The following is a 14,098-nucleotide window of genomic DNA, read 5'->3' as shown; positions in this document are numbered from 1 at the left end:
AAAGTTTTATAACCTATCATCAAAAAATGAACAAGATTTGTTTCTTCAAGGTCAAGTTGATGCCATAGAAGTTCAACGGCGACGTCCATCTACAGATACTCCTCAAAGGGCACAGAAAACTGCTTCTTTCAAGTACCATGTTGTAAACGGTAGTAAAAGAACTGAGGTATGTTTCAAAGGCTTTTTATCTCTGTATAATATTAGTGAAAAACGAGTCAGAAGAATCCGAAACTTAAAACTAGTAGGTGAAGTACCATTAGACAAAAGAGGGAAAGGAATAACCAATACTCTTCCTACAGAAGTTAAAGAACTGGTTGGAATCACATAAAGTCATTTCCCTTAAAAGAGTCACATTATTGTGAAAAAAATTATATTACATGAGTGCTAATTTGTCATTGAAACAAATGTGGCGATGTTTTGCCAACAGAATCCAAACAATAAAGTCAGCTACTTCTTTTATTGGACATGTTATCGTGAGAATTTTAATTATCGATTTGGTAGACCACAAGTAGACACTTGTGCAGTATGCGAGGCACTTAACGTAAAAATCAAGTCACCTCACACTTAATGACACTGCTAAAAAGGTTGCCATAGCAGAGCAGGTAGTTCATCTTAGGAAAAGTAAGAAATTTTATCATAAAACTTGATGCCGAAAAAAATAGCACAGATGACCAACGTCTTAGCGCTTACGTTTGACTATATGAAGACAATCAGTCTTCCTAAAATACCTGTACAGGAGCTTTATTATATGAGGCAGTTGTCTCTTAATCTATTTTGCATTCATGACTTAAAAAAAAATACAAGCTCTATTTACCTTTATCATGAAGGAAATGGAAGAAAAGGTCCAAATGAGGTTTGTACCTTTTTAAGAGAAATATTTAAAATCAGTCCCTGAGCATATTACTGAGCTGCATTTGTACTGTGACAACTGTGCAGGTCAAAACAAGAACCAACCATTATCAAGATATTGTTTGTACCTTACAGACTGTAAAGTGTTTAAAAAAGGTTGAACAGTTTTTTTCCCCAGTTCCTGGTCATAGTTTTTTACCTTGTGACCGGGATTTTGGAATAATATCTAAAGCCCTCAGAAGACATGACCGGTTATTTACCCTGAGGAGTGAAAGAGGTCATTGAGAAGAGTTCTTCAATTCCAGGTAAATTCTCAGTAAATTTAATTACTGCAGATAAAATTCTTGATTTTAAAAACTGGATGAAGCACTATTACAAAAAAACATGCATTTCAAATGAAACCAGAGGCAAACAGGTTGCTAAGAAAGATAAAGTTACCTTTCAAATAAGTACGTTATACCACTTTGAATATGACTCTACAAAAAAAGGCAATATTAAAGCATTTACCATGATAAATGGCATTATATGTCACAACTTTTTTATGAGCAAAACAAAACTGGTTTTTTTCCTCCAACTGAACACTGCTTATCCTCAGAATAAAGTCCCCATAAAACAGGCAAAAATCGAGGACATATTGAAACTAAAGGAATACCATCCCTGATGTCTACTCTGCTTTCTACAATGAAGTCTTCCAGTGGCTCACAACCACCAACAATCAAGGTCCAGACAGTGACTACGAGATTGAAACTGACAATGAAATCGAAGAACACTAGAGAATAAAACACTGAAATAAAAATAGTACTCTAGTTTTTTGTGTGACAGTGTTAATATTTATTATTTTAACTTCAAACTTTTTTATGCACATTCATCTATGTTCCCTAAAACTTCAGAAATTCCAAAAATTGTAATATGTTGATTATAGTACATACCAAGCTTCTTTTTTCAACTGGACTTATCATTTTTTCCCTAGGATTTACGCCCTTTTAAAATAAACCTTGCCAAAAACTGAAACATTTTGCTTAATTTATAGCACTAAATCAAATCATAGCTTAGCAAAATTTTGTCAGAGTTTGTTATAAGTTCCATGTTAAATTTTGTACAATATAAAAAATTTTTATTTTAAAAAAATACAAAAGTTATAATGTTTTTTATGATTCCTGAAAAGTTTGTATTTGTGGAGTTACGCCCTTTTAACAAAAATCGATTCATTTCCTCTAAACATTTTAACATAAACAAAAGTTAACTACCTTCAATATGTATTTACACAGTCTTAAAATAGGCCTTTAAATTAAGTACTGTAATAGTCCAACCAAACATCAAGCAGCACTACATTTTTATTGAGCTTTCTTTAAGTGAAAGTGTGGTATTGGCACTTTTCATTGTATTTTCCAAATTGTAATAATACTAAAAACTGAAAAGAACAAAATATACCTTACAGCTTAATTGGATGAAAGGTAGATTTCATATGTAGCCATCACGTCTAAATATCAAACTGAAGATGTTTCACTTGCACAACACTGATGAGACACTTATTTTCAATTTGGGCATGTTAGTATAATAGTAACACTTTTCCAACATATCTTAACTCCATACTCTTTCTTTCATTTTCATTTTCATTTATTTATTTCCACGGCAATCGCCACTTTTACAATACTATTACATAGTAAAATAACATAACAATATAGAATAAGAGTGCAACAAGCGAATACAACAACTGATACAATTGGATAACAATAACTTGATAACGACTAAATCAATAGATAACAATAATTCAATAACAACAACAGGTAACCATTTGACAATATAACAAGAAAAGTTTGGAGATTTAAGATGCACAGAGAGTCAAGCAAAACAGGGTTGATTAAACAAGATCAACAAGAACAGGTACATGAAATAATCAATAAACTATAAAATACAACAACAATATCGAACAATTTAAATGCAAAGAATATAATATATAACAAAGTACTACTAAAAAAAGGCGAGTAAAAACAGAAAAAAAGGTATAGTTGAAACAGAATTATAGAGTGCCATGTACTAATTTGTTGATTTCTTCTCGAAATCTAGCAGGGCTGGTGGCGAAGAAGTCAACAAGATGTCCCATCTCATTTCCCGCTGCTTAGAAGTCGAGGTATCGTACTCTGTTGTTGGTAGGTCGTTGAATAGTACAGTCTTGCAAAGGTGTCTCGCAGTCTCGTATGCCCAGGAACATGGAAGCAGATTTTGTTGAGTAGTTGCGGGCAATCAATGCTTCCGATGATGATCTTGTGGAGAAAGATAAGATCATGTATCTTTCTACGAGCCTCAAGAGGAGCAAGGCCATGCTGTAGTTGATAACCAGCAATTGGAACATTCATGTAGTGGTGGCCATCTCTGAACCCAGCTGTTCTGACAAGACGATGCTGAACTCTTTCAAGTTGTGTTTTGAGTCCTTCTTGGGAAGGTGACCAGATGGAAGAGTTGTATTCCAGGAGAGGACGAACAAGTGCTTTGTAGAGGATCAGCAGGGCGTCTACTGAAAGATTACGATGTCTTGAAACCTTACTGGACAAAATTTTCATAAACATAAAAATAACTGTTAAAACTCGATTTAGTTACAGTTAATCACAAATTATGTTTGTAAATCTATTTACTTATAACGGATCAATTGTATAATACTACGGCTTTAAACGCTCGACATATTAAAACCAAAGAGTTATACAAAAATAATTAATAATAAACGTTGCTAGAAACTGCTTGACAGTTTAAAAAAAGTTAGATTTAATTTTTGTTATAAAATACCTGAAACAATGTGAATGACCACCATCACCAAGACTCGATAACAAACTCAACCAAGCTAAGTGCAAATACTGTAAATACGGTAGGTATCGTGTTTACATTCCCTAAATTTCGAAAACTGATGCAAAGTTTGTTCGCCCGCTTCATGGATATCTTACGAGACATCATAAAAACGCATATACACAATCATTATTGTAAATAAACTGAAAATTTTAGAACATTTGTTTCTTTCACCCTTTAATGCATAATATCTGATATATTACCATCATTTTTCTAAAATTAAGTTGTGAAAATTCTTAGTCTTCGTGAAAACAATACTGCTATGACAATCATTACAAATATCATGTACACACGCCTTAATTTACAGTAATCCGCTCATAACAATATTTCTTTAATGGCTCTAAATAAGACTGTGGTTAGCAATTCTTTTATTCTTGATCAATGTGTTATTTCATAAGAACCTAGGTCTACAATGTATCAAACCGTTTTGTTTTATTTCCTTATTAACTAAATTTTCTTTTGGTTTTTAAATTTAATTAAAAAGTATCTTAGTAATGTACTTATTAGATTCTTTAATTTCTGTATAATTTATTAAGATAAAGTGGAATAATTTTATAAAGTTTTGTCGTTTACACAGTTTTAGCATAGTATAAAGTTGTTATTGTGTAAACGTAAGAACTTGTAAGTCATGCTTCCTTCCATCCATACGGTCCTAACTTCGCCTCAGTAAAGAAGTTAAAGTGCTCAGAAACCCATGAATACAATCAGTGTTTACGACAGGAGTTGTATAACATGTACGCAATAAGGTTAATTAAATCCACTAGGAACCGGTCCTCTGTCAGTAACCTCTCAGTCACTAGATGGCTGAATCTTATTTCACAATCCTACCACTGCACGAGTATATAGAATATAGTATCTTACCTCGTCTTTATCGTTTTACGAACAAAAACTCTTTTTCCACGAACAAAAATGTCCCTCACCTGCCTATCACACCCTACAGCGTTGGCTAGGATGTCGGGTATTTTCGGTCGGCTTGTAAGTTGTGAACAGTCAACCAGAATGTCTACAACAGTTGGTAATACCAGGGGAGGATGGCATGAACTAACGTCTTTTAGAGCGTTCTACGATCTACAGCAGTGGAGGAGCTGTAGAATATTGATGATAAATATAAAATAATATGTAGAATTTTTCATTTGCTTAACTGATAAGCGTCAAGCACTAGGTAACGAATTACATAGACTGGCTCAACAGAATTTTAAGAGGTAGCGTAGCATCGCCTTTAAAAGTAAAGATTATCAAGGAAGATACGTTACCTTATACTTGCGAAAAGAAACGTATGAAGTATATACTAGCAATGATAATTTATTCAGTGTGAGTGTTGAGTTTAGCTCCAATTCACCTTCCTCTTAGTGCAGCGCGTGGAATCTGAAATCTTGTACGTCAAGAGAATTTAAAAAAGTCAGCAACGACGTTGTCTTACTTTATTATGGTTTTCGATGACATAACGTGTTAAAGACAATGTCATCCCGCGCTTATTTCACTAAGGACCGTTACAATAAAATCAACGTTTTCAACCTTGGTAAAATGTACAGCATAACCATTAAATAGTTGATACGGGACAATGCAAATTTCATAATCCTCTTTAAAATTGCCTAGCCACTATTGCTGCTCTTCCATTGATCCAATATAGCTCCATAAGAGCCCGTGTTACGGCCAAAACGTCAGCTGTTCTACTCATATCTTATGTAAAACTTATGAATTTAGTTTTACAATATTATAAACATCGAAAAAGATGTTCCTCCTTATTATGTGGTCATAGGGGTTAAAAAGAAGTGGCAGTATAACTATTAAAAAAAATGTTGTACACATTCAATATTTAATGAATCATACGGACTACATTTCTTTTGAACTGTTTTTAATGACAAACTTTGTAGTTTTGGATAAAAACTTAAAACTGATTTTATATTATTTAGTTACGTTAATAGTGGATTTAGTTATTTAAAATGATGTAGGTCATATACCACTCAGTAGTAGTAGTATAACAATCAATGTTTGCGTAGTTTTAGTTACTGAAAGTACAATTATTGAAAGAGCTCTACGAAAAGTGATTGGTTTGGCTGGGTCTGTGTCCAGTAGAGCGGGAACCATGGCGGCATCGCTGTGTAGCCAGGCGTACATTTACCTGGATGTGACAAGAAAACACTCTTTTATTGGATAACACAGAGGGAGATGGTTCAATGGGTTTTACTAACTGTTGGTTTCTTTTCTTATAAAAAGTAACTACTCGTATTACAGCGAAAACCAGCTCCAACGAATGTTTATAAATATAATTTAACTATAAAATTTTGGTTAGAAATAGCTTTCTCAGAGAATAATTAGTGAATAATAGGAAAAATTTAAATAGGCTTAGATACGGTAGTTACAGGGTAATTTTGTGAGTTTTATTTTCTAAGATACAATCTTACGTGGGTTTAGAGCTACATGTTACATAACTCATAAAGTATATAGTCTTAGAGAAGCCATGTTTTACTGCGTTAATAAAAGGAACAAAACTTGAATTGATTTGAATAAATAACGAGTAGTTCAAACAGGATGGAGTTGCAAAGTGGTTCTCGCCTATTGCTGTCATTACTGAGAGCGAAAGTGATTAAGTTTCGATAAAAGAGGAGTAACTCATTTGAGATACCGTACAATTAAGAGCAGGTATGTTCTAATTATATAAGAAACTAGCTGTTACCACCCCGCGGTTTCGCACTCAATCTTTAAAAAAAATGTAGGTTTCTTATATTAACTTTAAGTAACAAGCAGTTAATGATGTAATATGATGGGAGCTCCTATACAAAATTTTAAAACGTAAGTGAGGCATACATGAGGTTGGGGATATCCATTTAAGTTCATGGTAAATAGTATCAGAGTTTAACGTTAATTATTATAAATCATGTTTGGCACGTGTAGGAGCATTTATGGTTTCTAATTAATTATATACATACACGTTAACAAAAAAGCCTGAAGCGCGAAGCCGGCGTTTGGTTGTCATTTTGATCAAGAAATACCACAAAAATCTAAATCTCTCGAAAAAACATACTAGATACTTTAACAACTTTTCGGGGGTCAAAAAAAGAAAGCGTATATTTTTCATGAACTTGTCATTTTTATTTATTTTCATGGTCTAAGATTATTTCCAGAATCCAGAACCTATAAGTAGAGTTTGCCTTGTTTGTTCTGATGACGAAGAAAAAAAAAATATATATAAACGTAACGTAGGACAGAGATGCCTACCACATCGTTTAGAAAAGTGCCCTACTTAAGACTAAATTTCACCTCTTACCTACTATGTCACATACTTTATGCTTACCATATTGCCTCGGTCAAAAATACTATTATACGTTCGATTATCTAGTTCTCGGAAATCTACTCAGGTCAAAATCGTGTTGAAGTTTGCCTTGTACCTGAGATGAAGAAAATACACACATAAGTAGGACTGAAATGCGTGATTACGAACCTAGGGGAAGTTCCTACCTATTTCTCTCATGTTACCTTTCGGTATAAGGGGGAAATCCTTATTAAGGTTATGCAACATTCCAAAATAATCGTTATTAAAGTTTTGCGTTAACCTATACCAGTCCTTGTTTTTTGACTGGTAGCCCAGGGAAACAATGAAATCGTTTGATGCATGTTTAGTGTTCATTGCTCTGTTTTCCATAGATCCACTGTTAAATATGGAATTAATCACAGTGCCAAGGAGGCCTAACCAGTTTAAAGTTAACTTATGTGAAAACATTCATAACTTTGTTCATTAAGGTTAGTTTACAATAACAGTGATTTACAAATAGTATTTAATAATTGCATTAGATTATTTAAATCCATCACTTGAGCTAATGGTGGATTTAAAATGTATATATTAACTAGATATTTACTTATACTGCATTACAACTACTGAGTTCAATCACTGTTTACTTTAATATTTCATAAAATTTAAATGTAAACCAGATGTTTTCAGTCCAATTCTGTGGACATAAAACTGAAGGTTTGAACAGCTGTTTTGTACTCGTACCACAGTTTAATTTGGAATTTGGGTGGGCAAAAAACCTACATTATTTATTCTTAATTTCAAAATATTCAAGGTTACTTTCTTTATATTTTGCTTCATAAAAAAACCGTTCCATGGATTTCAATGAACATTTTACAAAATGAATTAAGCCGAATTAGTTTCATCAGTGTCTTGAGGTTAGCGTCTTACCAACACAGTTTTTGACCATCCATTTTTAATTTATAAGATAAAGAATAATAGTTAAATTATCGGTTCAATATTTAGTCCTACATATCACGCTTAATGACACAATAACGGGATTTTATAAAAGTTGCCAAATATGCTGATTGTAGGTAAGTAAGATTTGGTTATCATGACGTGTCTGTAAAACTTGAAATTAAGTATACATTTTCTGAAGTTGAATTCAATTTGAGTTTTTAGGTAAAAGCTTAACAATATTTAATAAACAATATACTTTCACAAACAAAAACTATTTATTTTAACTAACGCCAATACAACTGTATAGAGTGATCAGCAGAGTGGGGGGGGGGGGGGTGGGGGGGGGGGGGGGTGGGGGGGGGGGGGGGTGGGGGGGGGGGGGGGTGGGGGGGGGGGGGGGTGGGGGGGGGGGGGGGTGGGGAACGCCAACTAAACAGGGTACGTATTGACAAGTTGGTGCCATTCTAAATCTGTTATACTTGTTTTAGGGATTTAATCCCTCGCCACATATTTATAGATTATACTAGTTCTTAAGGGAGAAAGCAAACCCAAAATATAGATTTTGAAAATATTTTATTAATTTATAGTAAAGTCTTAAAGTGTTTAACCGATCTTCTAAAAATTGAATCCAAAAATGTCTCAATTATTATACAGGGTGATTCTCTAAGATATGCAGAAACTGTGGGAGCTCATTCTACATGTAAAAATAATAAAACAGTTTGTGTAAAAAATGGGTCCGGAATGCTTCGTTAGCGAGTTACAGCTAACGAAAGTTTGTCCAGATTTGAGGCTCACCATGTAAAACGAGCATCTTTTGATTTCTTTTAAGGTAGATTAAGGGGCAAATTAAATAGTTTATCATTGTTTTTTTGTACCTGATTAAATTGCATAAAACAGGCCCTAGATCTAATAAGTTACATAGTTAAAAAACAGTCAAATGAAAAATTTGGAGTAAATTTTTAGTGTTTTAGCAGCCATAAATTTACTATTTCATCAAGGAACGTCTCAAAATCTTTTATAAAACTTGTAGAAAATTTCGTTCTGATCAAAGCGGTGTAAATACAGTACACATAAAGTGAAAAGATGTTTAAGTAAATACATTTTTATTCATGAAAGTACAAAGTAAAATTGAACCGAAAGACATTAATAAAAATCTATTTAACCAAATTAAGTAAAGTAAAACAAAAGTAAATTAAACCAAAGTAAAGTAAAGTATCAAAAGTGTCTCCGCCGACTTCAATGCATTTTTCAGTTTGTTTAAGGTTGGATCTTCCTGCTCTCCATAGTTTCAACAGGGTTCCTTCTTTAACTGGCGCTTGTGTGCTTTTTACTTTTATTATAACAAAATCATCCATTTGATGAACTTCAAATCTCTTTTCTACTGTATTCACAGACCAAAAGATAAGTATTCCATATTGAATACTGAATAAAAAAAAAAAAAAAAATCACTAATTAACAAGCTAATTTATATATTTGGTAAACTTTTTAAAAATATACCGGTCGAGAAAAGGTTTGATCTTATAACACCCTTCTCATAAAAAAATAATTTGTAATTCAATACTTTTCTATGTCCCAATTTTATGTTAAAATGTAGCCTACTTAAGTTATGGTTGAAATTGCGAATATATAAGTAGGTATGATCCTTTCCATAAAATCCATGAAAATAGATGGACTATAGCTTCAAAACCAACTCCTTTGGAAGCAATGTAATTTCTTAATTTTTAACTGGATTCTTATCTCAGTAAACCTTTTTCACCAATCAATACTGTGCTAGATTTGTTATTCGATATCTTATTTTCCGTCTTGTATTATACAAGAATACAAATATGATTTAAGACCTTTTTTTGTTAATCCAATATGAATGTGGTAGTTGGTTAAACTCTCTTAATATAATTATTATAAAGAAACAATCACTATAGTTTTCGTTTACCCTGCTACGGATTTAATCTCAAGATATTCTTAGTTAATACGAACTGTAAGAAGATTATATCTGCCAGCCGGAAAATACAGAGCGTGTTGTGTCTGATATTACTAGATACAGTACAAGGCCAAAACAGCTTGAATACGGTTTTAGCCAGCCGTCCTCTTGAATAATGCATTTCTCCGCCATGACTTATCGTCTTGTAACTGTAGAAAGTGGAGGGAATATACAGAGCGTGTTGCGTGTGATATTATTACTAGATAACAGTACAAACAACAAGCTGTACAAGGGAAAAAGAGCTGAAATACGGTTTAATAGAAAACTGCAATTAATTATTGACTGTACAATATTTCGTTGTTATTGAACCTTTCTCAAGTATACTTTATTAAACGTTTGCTGAACTAAAATAAACAAACAAAATAAGAAACACATGATAACAAACTTTTCCTAAATGTAAATACAAATTTTGAAACTCAAACAAATTTGGATTAGTTGTTTGATTTAAAAAAACAACACGACATAATAATAGTTTTAATGTAGGTAAATTATTATAGATCAGAATCTAAGGATTCAAGTGGAAAACAATAATTTTAAGTTCATATGGTTATTTTGTTTTTAATATAAGTTGCTGTGCATAATTCCTTGGATTCAAATAATTTCGAGAGCTATTTTTACAAGGTTTAATTTTGCTTATAGCTTTTAGTTTATAGCAATCCCCAAATGTTTTTTCCAGTGAATAGCGTTTAAGCTACTGTTTTCGTCTTTGTTATTAATTGAAAACGGTAACCGGTCATTCTTACCCGCGGTGGATTTGTGAGTTTGCCTAATGTAGTATAGTCCTTGGGACAAAATCTACAGATTACCTGGTTAATTAGAATTTTTGGAGGTACAGTACAACTTATCAGCTATTAGATAAGTTTTCTTAGTGACGCTACTATGGAATTGATCGGTCTTATCCATAAATACAACAACGTGGTTATTTTTACAGCAAAAAGATAAGTTTTAAGAAATTTTGCAACATTATTTAGGGCCTTAGTCCAAAGAAAGCATAGTCTTCAAATTTTGAGGTCTCTTAAATACTATTCTAGGTGGCCTGGACAATAATTTCTCAGTTAAGGGCGAGTTTATTAAAGTTTTTTTGGCCAATGTTCATAACTCTATTAAATCTGTGAAAACCAGAAAAAAATGTTGTTATAAATTTAGGATAATTTTAGAAGTGATTTGGAATATTTGTAACCATTTTAGCTTGTCTGAGCTGCCGGTTCAAAAGTTTTTTTTAGGGTAACCCTTGCTAGTAAGGGTTTTAGTAAGTTTGCTTTTGTAAACTTTGTAATCTGAAGTGTTTGTACATAAGGATTTGGCTCTATGGAAAAATTTTTGGTATGAAATTATTTGAATGACAGATACTGTAATGTACGTAATACATTTTAATAGTATGTTTGTTAAAGAAATATGATTTTCTAGATAAACTGCAACATCCACAAGTGAAGATTTTGTGATAATATTCCCAGTTAAAGTTTAAACGTTAAATTTATTTAAAGCATCAAGGAAATGATGAAGTTTCTCTAGTCCATGATTCTAGACTATAAAAATGTCGTCTATAAATTTGAGGTAAGCAAGGAGGTGGTCTCGATCCCTTGTATGTAGAACTATTACTTAGCTGTCTTTATGCCTCTTTTATGTAATCAACCTTTTTTAAAACTACTATAGCATTGCCTTTGTCCGAAGGCCAAATCATAATTTTATCATAATTTTTAAGTGACCTAATAGCTTTATGTTCAGCATGAGATATGTTTTTTTGATTCAGGAAGACTTTCGGTTAGATCAGGATTTGTAATATTTGCCAAAATTAAACTTACGCATCGCTCAACAGGGTGGTCTAGTGGAAGTGGTGGAGGTGGCCATCCTGAATGTTAGTAAACAGGATTTTATTAAAATGAAATTTAATTTTTAGGAGTTTTATTTTTATTAATATTTTATTCTCATAATTCTACAAAAGCAGCAGTTATGAAGTTGATGTGATTAAATTTGTGTTTAGTAAATGAAAAAGGTTAAGCCTTTCTTAAAATACCAAATTCTCTTTAGACAATCGATAGATTTGGTTTGTTAATCGATAGATTTTCAACGTTCATCAAAGAGTCATAAATGTTATAATTATTTAGATTTAACTATGAAGCTTTTTTGTAGTGTTTTTGTGTGTTTTTTTGTCGCTTTGAACCTTGCTTGGAGATGAAGTGTGAGTGTGTGTGTGTGTGTGTGTGTTTGTATTGATAATTAGATATACGATATTATGGGACATGTGAATAAGAACCTCAATCCATGACTACATTACATTATAATATTAATGATTTTCTACAATATGGCCTATTAATAAAATGTGATTATTACCCATTAATTACAAAGCAAAACTTTAGATGGGAAGATAGTAAAAATTTTGTATTATGATCTCCACAGTTATGCAGATACTGAATGTTGTATATTTTGTACGCAAACAGAAAAATAAATTAATATTTCTTTAGTAAATAATTTTTTACTTGAAGTATTAAATACATATTTTCTTTTAAAAAGGTAGTACTTTCCAAATTTGGTAAAAAGAAAACACATGAAAGGTTAGTTGTCTAGTCCTCTTTCAAAAGGAGTTGGTCTCAAATCACATTATGCTCTTATTTGGCTCAGAGTTATGAGAGGGGTATAGTTTTAAATCTATAATCAAAACCATACATTGTTTTAATTTTTAAAATTTTATTGCCCATTCAAGTACAATATAATTTTACACTACTTTCTTTGTAATGTGTTGTTTAAATATTTTAAATGTATAAACGTAAGAACAAATTAAAATCGTTGAAATAGTCTTCTTCTGAACGCAACTAAATTGAGTTACCTCCCATAATTATACTAACAAAATAAGAAATTAAATTGTGTTTTTAAGTTTAACCTTGCCTTCACCACACCGCAGACAAAATCCTGGCCCGCGGCAGTGACTCCCAATGGGTTTACCAATTTAAAGTTTGATGTATTGGTAGTGATATGAATGTAATTAGAGTCATTATTTGACAAACAGAAATTGAGACTCCCAATGGACCGATGTGTACCAATTTAAATTTTGATGTAGAGGTAGTAAGGTTAATGTAACCAGAGTCACTGTTTGATAGATAAGAATTGAGACTCCCAATTGACCGATGAGTACCAATTTTAATGACAATGGGAAAGAGATAATAGAGGTAGAGTTTTACCTGAAATTCCAACACTCTAGGTCAAACCTCCCAATGGGTATCGTGCGTCCTGCCTGACAAAACATATTTTGTTTATAAAAAACTGGTAGGAGCTAAACGTTTGGCCAATAAAAAGTTATTAAAAAATAACAGTCCTTTTGTTTTCAATAAATTGTATACAATGCGAGTAAACAAATTCACTCGTATTAATTTAAAATGATTCATGTAAGTCACAAGAAGTTTTGTGTGTAAGACAATCAAGACCTATTGTGCACTGTATTGTTGGTAAAATATTTTTAAATGTTGATTTTAAATCAATTCAAAATAGCAGAGCAAACACCAACGCTCTAAAGGAATAGCATTAACAATAATTAGAGGCTATTTTTTAATCGAAAAATAATGTGTCCTATCAATGAAATCCATCTGAACAAACAATGATAAAAACCCAGGACCATAATTACTGATGTACCTTTGATAATCAATGGAGAAAATATTCTGGATTTCATAACTGAGGTAATTGTTTAGAAACTGTTTTTTGATATCAGAGTGAGCATCTTCAATCAATAAGAAAGGAATGCCATTTCCCTGGTTTAAATATTTGAATGACCATATCAGTGACCACCATGCAGAATAATATATTGGTTTAGAGGAGAGTTTCATGAAAACAAATATAACTAGTTTTTATTATATCTGGAATGCACAAATAGCCTGTTGTAAGTATTGCACTATGTTCCATTAAAAAATGCCAACAGAATTAGTTTATATATATATATATATATATATATATATATATATATATATATATATATATATATATATATATAAGTAGATAGTAATATGGCGGTTCTGGCGCACTTTTGGGACAGACAGAAAATCAAGGGAAAATACTGTTTAAAGGACAATAAACGAATCTGTAAAATCAAACAGTAAGGCGGTTCTAGCTCACTTTTGGGACAGACGGTAAATCAATGAAAAATACTGTTTAAAGGACAATAAACGAATCTGTAACTCACGAATGAAAAATTAACCGAATCTATAGCTGTTTGCTTCTACTTTCTTGAGCTGTCAAATCAATCTATTTGAAATGTC

The sequence above is a fragment of the Homalodisca vitripennis genome, chromosome 1 (assembly GCF_021130785.1).
Source record: "Homalodisca vitripennis isolate AUS2020 chromosome 1, UT_GWSS_2.1, whole genome shotgun sequence".
NCBI classification, from domain to species: domain Eukaryota; kingdom Metazoa; phylum Arthropoda; class Insecta; order Hemiptera; family Cicadellidae; genus Homalodisca; species Homalodisca vitripennis.
Note: the sequence above shows the minus strand (reverse complement) of the source record.